Consider the following 14,175-nt stretch of genomic DNA (forward strand, 5'->3'; position numbering starts at 1 on the left):
ATCCTTCCCCCCTTAAAAGAATTTCGTCCCCGAAATTCGTACCTGGCTAGGTAAATAACTGAGGGTGAAGTCGTATCATATCCTCCTCTAGCTCCCACGTAGCCTCCTCTGGGGTATGCCGCTGCCACTGGACCTTCACATAGGGAATCGTGCGGCTACGGAGCACTTTTTCTTTCCGATCCACGATGCTGGTAGGCAACTCGATGTACGACGCGTCCTCTTGCACCACGAGCGGATGATAATCAATGACATGCCCGGGATCTGCCACATACTTGCGAAGCATCGAAACATGAAAGACATCATGTACATGGGCTAACTGAGGGGGTAAAGCTAATCGGTATGCCAACGATCCGACTCGCTCCAATATCTCGAACGGTCCCACATAGCGAGGACTCAACTTGCCAGATACTCCGAAGCGTCGAACACCCCTCATCGGCATAACTCGAAGGAAAACATGATCACCCACATCAAACTCCAAATCTCGGCGTCGTCTATCAGCATAACTCTTCTGACGATCCTGAGCTGCCTTCATTTTAGCCCGAATCAACTGGATCTTTTCTGTCGTCTGCTCCACCAACTCCGGTCCAAGTAACGCTCGCTCCCCAGTCTCGGTCCAGCAAAGCGGTGACCTACACGGCCGCCCATATAATGCCTCAAATGGTGCCATCCCAATGCTGGCCTGGAAGCTATTATTGTAAGCAAACTCCACTAGTGACAGATGATCATCCCAGCTCCCATGGAAATCCAGTACACAGGCGCGGAGCATATCCTCCAAAGTCCGAATGGTCCGCTCCGACTGCCCGTCAGTCTGAGGATGGAAGGCTGTACTGAAAGTCAACTGGGTCCCCATAGCACTCTGCAACGCCTCCCAAAATCGTGAGGTAAACTGAGGATCCCTGTCTGACACAATACTAGCTGGGACTCCGTGCAGTCTCACCACCTCATCAATGTATAGCTTGGCCAGTCGATGAATAGGATAGGTCTTCTTGACAGGTAAGAAGTGCGCTGATTTAGTCAACCGATCAATAATTACCCATATCGAGTCGTACCCCCGGCTGGATCGCGGCAATCCTGAGACAAAATCCATAGCTATACGCTCCCACTTCCACTCCGGCACAGATAAAGGTCGTAACAATCCTGCGGGCCTCTGGTGCTCAGCCTTAACCTGCTGGCACACTAAACATCGCGATACAAATTCTGCTACGCTCCTCTTCATGCCGCTCCACCAATACTGACGTCGTAAGCCCTGATACATCTTCGTCGCTCCAGGATGGATAGTATAGGGAGAACGATGAGCTTCCTCTAGGATCCTCTGCCTGATATCACTGTCCCTCGGCACACAGATCCGTCCACGAAACAATAGCAAACCATCGTCCCTCTGACTGTACCCCAATGACCAAAATCTCTCCATATCAGCCATAATCTCGCCAAGCTCCACATCCTGTCGCTGTTGATCGCGAATCTGACCCTCTAGATCTGAATGGATACTAATGGCAGCACAATAGAGTGTAGGATTGTCTGGTGCCACAGAGATAGTAAGATCGCTCATCTGCTCCAGTAAGAACCACTCCTGCACCATCATAGCTGCAACTGATGCTCCACGGCGACTCAGTGCATCTGCTACCACATTGGCTTTACCTGGGTGATAGAGGATCTCGCAATCATAGTCCTTAAGCAGCTCCAACCAACGTCGTTGTCTCATATTAAGTTCCTTTTGAGAAAATAAATACTTGAGACTCTTGTGATCTGTATATATCTGGACTCTCTCACCATAAAGATAATGCCTCCAAATTTTCAAGGCAAACACGACAGCCGCCAACTCCAGATCATGTGTGGGATAATTCTCCTCATGCCTCTTCAACTGTCTGGATGCATAAGCATTCACTCGGCCGTCCTGCATCAAAACACATCCCAATCCTGCATATGAGGCATCACTGTAAACAGTAAATAACTCACCACACCTGGGTATCGTCAGTACTGGCGCCGAAGTCAAACGCCGCTTCAACTCCTGGAAAGACCTCTCACAAGACTCGTCCCAAATAAATCTGACGCCTTTCCTTGTCAACTTCGTCAGGGGCGATGCAAGCCGTGCAAAACCTTCTATGAATCGTCGATAGTACCCAGCAAGGCCAAGAAAACTCCGAATCTCTGTCACTGTCATTGGTCTCGGCCAATCCATCACGGCTTTAGTCTTCTCTGGGTCTACTGAGATACCCTCTCCTGAGACCACATGTCCTAAGAATACCACTCGGGTCTGCCAAAACTCACATTTCGAAAACTTGGCATATAACTGCTCCTCTCTGAGCTTCTGCAGAACCACGCTCAGATGCGCCTCGTGTGTCTCAGGGCTCGGTGAGTAAATTAGGATGTCGTCAATGAAAACTATGATAAAAGAATCCAAATATTCTTTGAACACCCTATTCATCAGATCTATGAACACTGCAGGTGCATTGGTCAGCCCAAATGGCATGACCACAAACTCATAATGGCCGTAACGTGTGCGAAATGCAGTCTTTGCAATATCCTCATCTCTGACTCGCACCTGATGATAACCTGACCGCAAATCTATCTTGGAAAACATCGATGCACCACGCAACTGATCCAGTAAATCATCCACACGGGGTAGGGGATACTTATTCTTGATTGTTACCTGATTAAGCTGTCGGTAATCTATACAAAGTCGCATAGACCCGTCCTTCTTGCGCACAAATAATACTGGGGCCCCCCATGGCGATGTGCTCGGCCGAATAAAACCTTTCTCCAAAAGATCTTGCAATTGCACCTTGAGTTCTTTCAGTTCATTGGCAGCCATACGGTAAGGAGTCTTGGAAATAGGCTGCGTACCTGGCATCAGATCGACCGCAAAATCAATCTCTCGGTGCGGTGGTAGTCCCGGCAACTCATCTGGGAACACATCTGGAAAGTCTCGCACCACAGGATAGGCAGCCAACTCCTTCTTCTCCCCCGCTATCACGGTCACGAACGCAAAGTAGGCTTCACACCCACGTCGAATAAGTCTCTTGGCGTGCATAACCGATATCATCGGTGTAGTCACCACTGGCTTCACACCCCGGTATGTAACAACTGGTCTCCCTGGATGCTCAAATGAAATTACCTTCCAATGACAATCAACTCGAGCATAGTGCCGAGAGAGCCAATCCATACCCAATAGTAAGTCAAAATCCTGGATCGCCAAAACAACAAGATCCCCCACAAATACCTGGTCGTAAATCCCTATCTCGCAATCACTGACCATCTCACTCCCCAACAACACCGTCCCTCCCGGTGTCGAAATAGATAAATCATATGGTAAGGGGTTACACGGGATTGGGATCTTATGCAACAAATGGGGTGCTATGAAAGAGTGGGTGGAACATGTATCAAATAGGGCACGTACGTCATGGCCATAGAGAGAAAGTATACCTTGCACTATATCACTGCTCTCAGCTGCCTCGGCCGCTGACACTGCAAATGCCTGTCCCTGCATCTGAACTCTCTCTGTAGGTCCCGGGCGCTGTGCTGCTGGAAGAGGTAATGGTGCTCCTGCACCCTGCGTCCTAGGTGTAGACTGTCTCTGAACTGGTCTGGGCCCCACACCTCCAGTCCGTGGCCCTCCACTCTGTGCTGGCTGGGTGCACCTGTTCGCTCGGTGGCCCCTCTGTCCACAGCGAAAACAAATAATCTCCTGCCCTGTAGCCGGTGTAGCTGGTGGGGCTGGTGGGGCTGGTGTAGTCGGTCTAGGCGCCTGTGGACAGTCTCTCTTCAAATGCCCGGCTGACCACAGCGATAACATACATCTCGACGTACCTCCCGACACTGCCCCTGGTGTCTCTGCCCGCACTGTGGAAATCCCGAACTCTGGCTGCCTGCATCCCACTTCCTCTTCTTACTGCTGCTCCCTGCACCCTTCAAGACTAACTGCTCTGCTCGGGCCTCCAATCGATCCCTCTCCACCGCGTGGGCTCGCTGAACAGCCGTAGGGAAGTCAGGGGCCTCAATACCAGCCATGGCATGACGGATCTCTGGTCGTAACCCCCTTTGAAACTTGCTAACTCGACGCGACTCAGGGGTCACTAACTCAGGAGCATAACGAGATAATGCCACGAACTCGGTCTCATACTGCGTAACTGTCTTACTGCCCTGCTGCAACTCAATGAACTCAAACACCTTCTGCTCTCTGATCCAAGCTGGTACATAGGTCTCATTGAACGCCTCGACGAACTGTGCCCATGACGGACCTCCATCGCCATATCTCTGTTTGGTGGTCTCCCACCACCGCTCGGCGTCACCTCGTAACAAGAAAGTCCCCAGCCGAACTCTGTGGGCCTCTGCACAGTCTATGGATCTCAAATGCTTCTCCACCGCTAGTAACCAATCCTCAGCCACCGTCCCATCAGCGCCTCCACTAAACTCTGGTGGTCGCAGGGCCATAAAATCTCTAAGCACTGTAGCACCTGAACTGTCCCCTGCTCCCGACGTACCTGAATGCGACGCCTGGGCCGTAGCGGTCCTATCATCATGTCTGCGCTCCTGTCGCAACTGAGATGCTGCCAGTACATCTACAGCTCGTAAAATACCCGCTAATGTCTCCTGCATATCTGGTGGCCCTGGCTGTCTCTGCTCTCCCGCACCTGTACCCTGAACCTCCGGAGTAGGGACAAGGTGTCCTCTACCTCGTGCTGGCGGTCTACCACGACCTCGCCCACGTCGTGCGTCCATGATACCTATACAACCAGAATTAATTAGAACGCATTTCGTAATAACAGACACGTCCTAACACTCTAACTCTACCTAACAGCCTCGGTGTACAGTTACTTGTCCCCCCTAATTGACTTAATGACGCTCTGATACCAACATTGTAAGCACCCCCGCCCGGATATCCCAACCACCCGGTCTATCCAAACGAAAGCGCTTACGTAAGGGAAGATAAACAAATACAAGACAAAATGCCCTGACATGCATTCATAAAAGAAATGCCACAGCGGAAGCAAAATGAAATACATGCATGTCCGCAGGTACCCCGCTGGGACAGCGGTCAAGGAGTATATATAAAAAGATACAGACACCTGTGCCAACAATAGGAGGTACAAATGACAACCTGGCACAGTCAAAAATAAAAGACAGCGACTCTAGCAAAACATCAGAGATGACGGGGGCAGCTAACTGTACACCTTACCAACGCGGCCGGCTGCTAAATGGAACGATCCTCGCCCTCGGCCTTTGCTTTACCCTTACCTGGAATGATGGAAAGCAAGGTGAGTCGCAAGACTCAGCAAGTTTATAAGAAATGAAAGGCTATAAATAAAAGAAGAGACCATCCCAAACACAGCCCCACAAGTACACACAAGTCATGAGACGCTACAACACAACAGTGCAGTATAGTGAAAGCACATACCGGTCCTTGGGGCCCACACAAGACACCTGGCACCCAAGTCCCATACCAACCTGCCGCTGCCCTGGAAGGCAACAATATCCTCAACAAACCTGTGCGCACTGTCCCGGGGCGGTACTCCCGTCACCCGTATCCACGTTGGTACTCCCGACAACCGAGCCATAGGCTCCCTCAAAACGGTACTCCCGTCCGAGAACTAAATACTATCAGTAGCCATGCAATGCACATAAAATGTAATGGCGTAGTGAGCATCAACGTGATACCAGGCGCCCATACATCCAAGCATCAGGCCATGCTCCGCCCATATAGTAAGCCACACACGATGCATATGCCCGTGCTGGATGCATTATAATCAAGCTAAAATGCCCGTGACCAAGCATAACCAAATCATGTTAATCCCAACATGCAGTCCGTACCCATGTGCACATCAAGCCATGCAACGAGAATAAAATATAAGCAGGCATGCTATAATCACATAACGGCTAAGCAAGTTAGCAGTGCCCGGCACCGGTCAATGGTCAGTGGGTAGGAGAGACTCGCCGGCGGCCTAAGGTAGACCGTACGACAGTCACTCCGTCACCGAACCGTCGATCCCAGCCCCCACTGCACAACCGCTTCAGCCAAAAAATAACCAAAAATCCAATTAATACCCGAACCGCTAAGAACCTAGCCCCGGGTGAGTACGGCATCATTCCCAACAGGCAGGGGGTGGCACAAACCCCCGTAGGCAACCAACGAATAAAACCCACGAGATCCATTTAATAAATTAAATCTTAAACTAACCGTTTAAAAACTTCATAATTAATTAATGGCCGAAACAAACGAAGGGAGGCCCAATAAATCGCCAACGACAGAAACGACGAGATAGGTAAGAAGAACTTGCCTTATCAGAGATATCCTTAGGCTCGTTTGGTCCAAAAGTAGTAAAAATTATACAAACTGCAATATCCCAATTATTTGCCAAAATTAATAAAATTGGACGCAAAACGAAATTCTGACCGTACAAAATATTAATCACTAGCTGCTCTACATACCTGGATAATTAAATCGCGGATTAAACCTAATTTAATCCAATTTTTCAGCACCCAAAATCTCCCAATTCACGTCGCTGTTCTTCCCGATTTCCTCCGCTGCTGCCGACTAATTGCTCCAATAGCCTGTTTAATTGGCTGATTAGAGACGTTAAATTAAGAGGGAAATGCTTGGAGGAGAGGCAGCCACGTTGCTGCCCCAATTTCTTCTAATACGGCGCCGTTGGCGCTTCTCAATTACTGAAAACAAAATGATTTTTTTGCCATAAGTCAGCAAACAGCAAGGCATCACTTTAAACCTATATATTCACTTGAGCTAGCTAATTTAACACCTCAGCACTCACGCTACTCCCTTAGTCTTAGGGTTATTAATAAATAATTTATTATTCTTATGTTTATTAATATTATGATTCTTATACTTAATAGTATTATTATTAATATCAACTAAATATATATATATATATGAATGACTACTTTAAATTAAATTAATGCAATAAACTAGTAACTCAATTAAATTACGATTTATGGGTCGTTACATAAATACTCATTCCCTACAACTAAGCGAGTAGCTTAATTATAAGAGGATTAAGAAATATTAATTACATTGCAAGACTAAGGTAATGAATGAAATTAAGAGGCTAGATATGGATTAGAAAACTAAATACATTTTTAAATTTAAGAAAAATGTTAAATTTTAATTGCATTAAATATTAAATATTAAAATTAACTAATAAAATATTAACAAGAATTTAAGAACCCATTAAATTTCTTAAGGTTTTGTCTTTAAAAAAAATTAATTTGTGAATAATACAAAGTATTTGGAAAAATCTTCTTTCAAGTCATCTAGTATAAATAATATTTTAATATAATATCATGATACATTGCATATTAACTGAATAATTAAATTATTTGTTACATTAATGTACTTTATCTAATTTTTGAACTTATTCAAGTAAGAGGTAAATAATTTTTAATAAAGTTTATAATTTTTTCTGTGAAAAAATAAGGACAAGGTTAACAAAATTTCTTTTGCAAATTTATTCTACTTACATTTTCTTATTTATCAGATAATAATATATAATTTTAATCCTTAAGAAAAAAGTAAATACCAGTAGGAAGATTAGTTAAATTTATCTTAATTTAACATTTTCTTTGAAAACTTCTTTTATTACCTTGACCACAGGATTTTTGGAAACATGATTATGGATTTGAGGTTGATTTTCTCTTAAAAAAGCTTGTTCCTAAGTGTAATCTATTAAAAAATAATTTTGTTGTTACCCAAATATATAAAAAATTAATTATAGTTGCAAGAGAGTCTTTTAAAATTTTCAAAAAAGGCTTATAAAATGATAAACAGTTAGAGGGCACCGGGTGTCTCTCACGTTAGTCCTCTGATATTTAAGTCAACTCATCAAAAATTAGAAAAGTATGCAATATTTGTAAAAGAAATATAATTTTAGTAGAATTTCTTTTGTACGTAAAACGGAAGGATCACTCGCTATGTATAGAGATGGTAATTGATAGATAACAGAGTTTTCAGTTCTTTTAAGTTTGAAATTGTCATTGTTAGTTCTAATGTATGGGTGACCCCTGAGAAGTGCTTGTATTATATAATTTTTTTAAAATTTTCAAAGTATAGGTCAAGTGGTTGGGTCACGATAAGTTGAGATTCGTACCAGTAAATCATATATTCGATTCCTTATTCTATGTAGTGAGACAAACTCTTTAGTTATGATTTATCTCCTATACTAAAATAGAGCACGAAAAATGAGAGATAACATAATGACAATAATCCTAAGATTAGTTAAGTTAACTCAATTGAGATTTCGTTAAGACAGTCATAGGAGACAAACCAATCTTAGAAAGTCCGCCCTTAAATTAGAAAGGGTCTCTAGACCTTTATAACTTTCCCTTTTATTTTTCAGGCTTCTTTATTTTATTTTATTTTTCTTTAAATTTCTTATTTCTTAGACAGCCTTATGGAAGTGTACCATGAACTACAATATATCAAATTATTTTTTGTTTAAAAGTATATATTCTTAAAATTATAATTAATTATTTTTCTTCATATTTTGTGAATTTTCTATTACTTTTCTTTAATTGATGTCTCTCTCTCTCCTTCTCTCTCTTGTATTTTTCATTCTTTAATTAATTCAAAGTCTTCAAGACGTACAAACGAAACATATACTCTATCAAAAATAAAACATTATTATTAATAGTCTTTCTTAAAGTTATTTTTTATATTAATAAAAATCATTTTAGTTTATATCATTATTTTTCTTTTAGTGGTCGTAACTTTTCATTTTTATTTACTATAAACTCGTTCATACGTTATATATTTAAGAAAAAGATAATTTTGAAAAAGTTTTTTAAATATTAGAGTTTACCTGTAATGTTTGCAAACTTGGAGGGAACAATTATCTTCCAATTAATGCGTGAAATCACTAATAATAAAAAAAATAAAAATTGCAAAAACTAACCATATTTAAAAAAAAAGAAATCATTTTTAACTACTTTTAAAAAAAAAAAAATTCAATAACTCAAACAAATTAATTGCATTTTATAGTCACTTTATCATTTTTGACCCTATCAACTAAATTTGCAAATCTGCCATTTTATTTAAGTTTTAAGTTAGCTAGTTTTGACCTTGTTACATTTTCAGTTTAAATACATCTCTTGAAAAAAAGAATAATTTTAGAGTGTAATTAGTTTATTTAAGTAGATAGACTGTAATTAGTTTGTTTTAGTTGAAAATATATTTTTTTTCAAAAAAATGGTTAAAAACGATTATGTGCATTTGTTTTGGGTTAATTATCAAAATCCGACTTTGTGTGCATAATAAAATCCGATTTGGTTAGTGGTTAGAGGTTTGAGAATTGTTCTTAGTTGGTTGTTAACCCACAATAATAAAAAAAAATCATAAAAGTAACACTTATATATAAGAAAATAAATAAATTAATCTTATTTCAAAACTCTTAATTGTTGTTTTTATAAATTAATAATGTTTTAAAGTTTGTTTTTAAAACTATTATACGAGTCTGAACCACGTGATATTTTGAATAAGGTCTTCTATATTGAAAAAGTTAGGGCATTATCATGTCTTTTTTATTCATGTGTTTATGTTACATAATTTTGATCTGCCCTGCCATCCATAAAAACGTGTAATTTTATGATTATATATTACTCAAAAATAAAACTAGGATTAGACAATTTTTATACACGTGACACATGCATGACTTGTGGAGGTCAATTGTGACCCTATGCTTCAAGTTCTATTTAAGTTGTCAATTGTGACCGTCGTTGCCTACAACTTTATTCCTACATCAAGTGACAATTATAAAAAGGAATCACGAAGAAACAAACTTACAAACATATGTGCAGACATTAGAGAGAGAGAATAAAACTAAGACATAATCTTTTGATTTAACAAAAACATTATTATCATTATTATTATTTTTTTTATCATTATTATAATTATTAGTATTTGGTGCACGTGTTCAACTTTCTCGTCTTTTTCAAATTTCCACGACGTATGCTAAAGGGTTGAAAATTTGATTTTCTACAGCAAATATTCCAATAATATTATGTTGAAGTTATCTGCAAGAAAAACGAGAAAAGTATTGGGTGTGGGTCCGTTTAATGGGGATTTTTTAGTTTTTTATTTTTTGTTCCTTTAATTAATTATAATAACATTGTTGTTAGCAAGATATAATAATAAATTTTTTTATGTGAGAGTATGTCTTGAGAAGTTTTACAAGTGATTAATCTGTGAGTGACTTGTAAGGAAAATAACCAGTTAATGGTACAAGTGAGACCCTCTGATATTTAAGTTAATGTCTTGTTAAAATAAGCTTGCAATCAAGCTAAGTTGAGCTTTGTAAAGCTCGACAAACCTAAGCTTAGGGTTGAGCTCAGTTAATATGAACCGAGCTTGAGGTCAGCTCATCAATTTGGTTGAAAAGCTGAGCTCGACTCACAACTAATAAAAGAAGAGACTATATAGAGGCGATAACAGAGGGTTGAGTGTGTAGCAACAATGAAAGGTGAGGTAAAAGGCAAGGTGGTGGCAAGCGAAATGTAGTGAATGGAAGTTGAACAAGCAAATGTAGATTGCTGGAGAAGAAGATGAGCATGCAACGAAGGGAAGGGGAGAGAGAGGAATAGGCAAAAGTAAGTTTCTTGACCTCACTAAATCTAATGAATGATATAATGATGATATGTATGTACATGTACATATGTTAAATAATATATTTATAAATTTATGAATAAATTTGTTAATGTATTTATAGATGAGACTGTTTTCACGAGCTAATAGCGAACTTTTAATTGGGCATGCTCACGAGTTTCTAATTGAATCAGCTCGCAAGCTAACAAACCAAGCTTTACAAATCGAGTTCCAAAGTTAGACTCAAGTTCAACTCGTTTATCTTGACAAATGAATTCAAACGAATTTTTATTGAATTGAGCATTGAGTCGTGCTCACGAACGACTCATCTCATTTGCGATCCTATGCCACAAGTATAGAAAGCAAAGTTATATTGTAATACCCCAAATCTTCATAAAATTGCCATGTAATTTAGATGGGTTAAAAATACCGAAAAACGACTTGATGGTAAAAATAAATCGCCGAATCGACAGCAGGGAATGTCCCGAGGCTCAGATTTCAAAGGAAAATAATATATCATTGTTAAGCCTCCCGAGATAGGATTTTTAGTATCAAAAGAAATCGGATCGAAGTTAATTTTCGATACAGCTTCAATTCGGGCTAAAAATTGAATTGTCGATAGAGAATGCTTCGGAATTTAGATGTTAAAAAAAAAAGGATATATTAGATTATAGTTGTTTTAATAAAATATATTATGGTGTATCATGTTAAAAAAAAAAAAAACCCAGAATTTGCAGCGTGAGGCATGGCCGTCACACCTGCCGCCGTTGCTGTCAAATCAGCAACCAGGGCATGGCCGAGCCTGGCATGGACGTGGGGGTGGTCTCTAGCTCACGTTACCCCTTGTGATTGGTTGAGAGAGGCTTGAATTTAGCTATAAATAGCCGAGTTTTGGTTAAGGATTTCCATCAAAGTTCATAGGCTTAGATTGAGAGTTTGAGAATGAATTGGAGCGTTTTGATAAGGGGTTTTTGTTCCCTAGATTGTGAGAAGCAATTTTGGAGATTTTGAGAGTTTTTGGAAATAAGGGGTGTTTTCGCATTTAGCCGCATATATATATATATATATATAAATATCGAGTGAAGGTTGAAATTGGCTTGTAGAGTGAACGATCGAAGGATCTAATAAGGGCTTTTGGTCGCGAGGCTATGGGCAGCTAATCTGAAAAGTTTCGTATCAATCGGAGTTCGATTTAGAGGTCAATTTGGTTTGTCGGAGTTCGGCAGTGGCGACTTGGGCGGCTTGTTTTCGACCAAATTAGAAGGCTTCCGGTGGTTTTTTCTGACCAAGAGGGGTACCATTGGGATCGACTAAGGGAGAGGAGTAGCGTGGTGTCATCATTTCGATTTTCCAGTGTGCCGGCGCCGGAGAAGATGACCAGAGATAATTTTTGTATTTTTTTAATATTGAAAATATAAGAAATTCGAGAAAAATAGAATTAAAGGAAATAAAATTCTGGAAAAATATTCAAAAACTCGAGGAAAAGGAATAGTTTATTTTGATGAATTTTTATCTTGAAAATTTCTTGAGGAGATAATTATTTTGGATTTTTGAAAGGAAACATAAATAGAAAATAAATATGAGGGATTTTTAGAAAATTCTGAGAAAATTCCAGAAGGATAAGGAATTTATTTTATGAGTTTTAGTGATTTTTTATGGAGGATATTCGAGGTAAGTTAAGGAGAAATAAATTTTCTCAAGGAAAAGTAATTAGGGAAATTTGAGAAAATAGGAGAAAAATATGAAAAATTTCCAGAAATTTCCAGAGGATTATAAATATTTTTTTATTAATTTTTGTGGAGAAAAATTTGGAAAAATTCTTGAAGAGGTATTTACTTGAAATTATCAAGAGAAAAATAGGAAGAAATTAGAGAAAAATTATGAAAAAATTTGAAAAATAGATATTGATTTTCCTTTGAATGAATATGATGTCTAGGGTATAGTTGAGGCTCGAGGTTGAGCTATAGTACGATTCACACGAGAATTGAGGCAGTGCACGAGGATCGAGGCAATCCGAATATGTTCAGGGTGAGTGGTTCTACCGAAAAAATTTGTTTGTGGCATGTGAATGGTTTCATGTGAGTTGTTCAATCCAATTCTTGTGCATATTCTTGTTACTGTTGATCACTTTTGATTTATCGTGAGTGGTTGGTTTCGTGCGATGGTTCATCCAAACGATTATTTACACATGCATTGAATTTCGTATGATAAATTGCATACATTGAAATGTTGATTTTATGTTATGCATGTTATGATTTTCGGCATTAGCATGTTATGTGTTGTCCATGTGGGATGTGGGTTGTTAACCTGTGACGTGGCCCTTGAGTGACAACATTTTGGATGCGTGCCGAGGATTAATGCTATGTGGCCCACTTGGGACGGGGTTGAAACGGACTTCACCCTATGGTATTCAAGTGGCGGGACTGAGAGTGGACACCACCCCGGTTGTTGGCTCAAGTGGCGGGGTTGAGAGTGGACACTACCTCGGTTGTTGGCTCAAGTGGCGGGGCTGAGAGTGGACACCACCCCAGGTTCCTTTGAGCAATAGCATTAATACTGAGGTGTCATTGATTTCGGGGATAGTGCTGATGTGATACTCTTGGGGTTAGGGTTGCGTTGGGTTTTGAAACGCTTTTGAGTAGGAACGTAATGCCTAACAATGATAATGAGGTGATTCTCGGGTTCATATGTCGAGATTCTCTCTCTTAAACAGGATTATGTTTGCTAATGGGTTGATGTGGTCGTGTCGCTTTTAGAGAGATTGGATTTTCCTCGAATAGGGCTAAGTGCTATGTGGGATTCTCTTAGGCTGGGACATGTCAGGATTTGTCGATTTTATATATGATTTTGCATATATTTATGAAAATGTTTTGAACTCTCACTTAAATGATTCATCATCTAATTTGAACTATGTTTCTGGAATATTCAAACGTTTCAGGTGAAAGCAGTGGCGCCAAGGAAAATGATGTCGTCAATATGTAGCTGTTATGTTTAGTTTTCGTAGATTTTTGTCTATGATTACGATGTTCAAAGGTTATGTAATATTTTGATATTTTTATGTAAAACATCAATTTGGTTATTTAACTGTAAAAAAAATTTATCGGTTATATATTATTGAGGTTTCGATCGTTACTTTTGCTGATGTAATTGTTAATACCTGTCTTAGTCTGTTAATTTTTAAATTTTGATATGTTGAGAAGGTATAATCGGGATTGTTGGGAAATGATTATGATGAGAGTATGTATATCGAGGAACTTATGTTGTGTGTATGATGTTGAAAAAAAAAAATATTCTAAAAATCTCGAGATAATGCGCGTTCTGGGAAAACGGGGCGTTACATATATCTTGAGCAAAGTAATGAGTATACCCTTTGCTGGAAGAATCGTTTCTTATTTATAAAAGGAAGAAGACAGACAAATGGAGTAAAACCACAATCTTTGATGGATATTTCAGGCTCTCTTTTGGATTTATGAGCGAACACATTGGGGGTAGAATTGAATTGCAAGAGCTTTCCAAATAGTTGTTACTAAGTGACTCAAGAATTCTCGGGAGGGTCTCTCAAAGGTATTAAGAGAGACTTCCAAGTG

Source organism: Diospyros lotus, chromosome 15, assembly GCF_014633365.1.
Source record: "Diospyros lotus cultivar Yz01 chromosome 15, ASM1463336v1, whole genome shotgun sequence".
In the NCBI taxonomy this organism is placed as follows: Eukaryota; Viridiplantae; Streptophyta; class Magnoliopsida; order Ericales; family Ebenaceae; genus Diospyros; species Diospyros lotus.